This window comes from Trachurus japonicus, chromosome 17 (assembly GCF_045865225.1).
Source record: "Trachurus japonicus isolate A0001 chromosome 17, Traja_1.0".
NCBI classification, from domain to species: Eukaryota; Metazoa; Chordata; class Actinopteri; order Carangiformes; family Carangidae; genus Trachurus; species Trachurus japonicus.
This window is the reverse complement of record NC_140923.1, coordinates 1166135-1168046: the sequence shown is the minus strand read 5'-3', so window position 1 is coordinate 1168046 and position 1912 is coordinate 1166135.

Genomic DNA, 1912 nt, shown 5'->3' with positions numbered 1-1912 from the left:
CCTCTCTCTGTTGGACAGGTGAGACGTCCTCTCTCTGTTGGACAGGTGAGACCGTAGAGACGTCCTCTCTCTGTCTGGACAGGTGAGACCGTAGAGACGTCCTCTGTCTGTTGGACAGGTGAGACCGTAGAGACGTCCTCTCTCTGTTGGACAGGTGAGACCGTAGAGACGTCCTCTCTCTGTTGGACAGGTGAGACCGTAGAGACTTTGTCTCTCTGTTGGACAGGTGAGACCGTAGAGTCGTCCTCTCTCTGTTGGACAGGTGAGACCGTAGAGACTTTGTCTCTCTGTTGGACAGGTGAGACCGTAGAGACGTCCTCTCTCTGTTGGACAGGTGAGACCGTAGAGACGTCCTCTCTCTGTTTAACAGTTAAGTCTTTAAAGATGCTGTTGCACTTGATTGTAGTCCCATGGAGGGTCATCTTCTTGGACGTTGTCTCCAGCTGTCTCACCTCATGTTGGGTATTAACCTCTTCACTCTGTCCCTCTGTGATGTAGAGCTCAGTGTAGACCCTGTTGAGGAGGGTTCTACTTTCTGTTCCACTTCCTGTTCCCTCAGTTCCTTCAGTCACTCGTTCACATCTGCTCCTCAGACTGATCTTATGTTGATCTAAAACCTCCTGCAGACCACGATCTGCTGAGAGACAAGAGACAGAGTCAGACTGAAGACAGAGAGTCTGACAATCTGATCAGATTATTTAAGAGAGAAAAAACGGTGAATGTCATCACTCATAGTTGATGGAAGCAGAACTGAGAACATCAGAGACACTCTGGTTTTTAAAAATGCAGCTTCTTGGATAAGATGTGAAACGTCTTCAACAATCTACAACCAAGTCCAGATGACCTTGATCCAACTTTGTCAGAGTATGTTAATGTAACGCTGGGTGCTTGTTATTGTCATCTGAACTGAACGTTTGGCTCATGAGTAAAGACAGCACAGGAACAGCTTCTTCAGAAGAACTTGTGTACTTTTTTAAGTAAGTAAGAAGAAGTAAGTAAGTAAGAATATTTTTTATCACATTATGAATTTTTCTAATCATAGAAAACATCTAACCAGTAACAAAATCCCTTTATGTTTTCTTCAAACCAACTCTTCACAAAAATGAATTCCATCTTACATTAGTTTGAAAATCTTGGAAGTTGTTGTTCCTCATTACCAATAGTGACATCATTTTAAATGTCCATTATCCTAAAACAGGCCAAGTGTCAAAATGACAGAGGAGGTTTGTTGTTTACATGAGTGTGGAAAAGTCTGGACCACATCATGGTTCATCTAGAGGCCATTACAATACAGTTCCCTGTCATTACTGCTGTGGTTGTTCATCAATATATTTTATAATTTAACAAACACCTGTTGGTTTCATTTGTTTATTGATAGACCTACATTTTCAGGTTTAGATGAGTTTGTGTTATTGGACGAGTAAGACACAACAGTTACAAACACGTACCTGTCCAGTGCATCACACAGCTGCTCTGATTGGCTGTCTGCAGCTCACCTCTGGTTCTGGGTCTTTGTCCACACTGGGGACAGGAGGGTTCTCCTGAAGAACCAGACTGGTCCCGGTCTGAGGTGAAGCACTGTCTGCAGAACCAGTGTCCACAGCTGGTGGAGACTGGATCCTTCAGGACGTCTTGACAGAGACCACAGCAGGACAGCTGCTGGTCCACAGAGACACCACTCCTCTTCCTCTCTCTGTGAAGACATGGACACGTTTAATCTTTGTACTACTTTGTTTTGACTTAGATCTTTGATCTTTAGTGACACAAATCTGTTCTTGATGAACAGTTGTGACAAATTTGAAGACGTTCCCCTTGTTTCAGAGATTGTTCAGATTAAATTAGGATGAATTGATAAAATATTGGTAAATAAAAGACTCAAGACTTTACACAATTAAGACAAAATGTGAGAGAA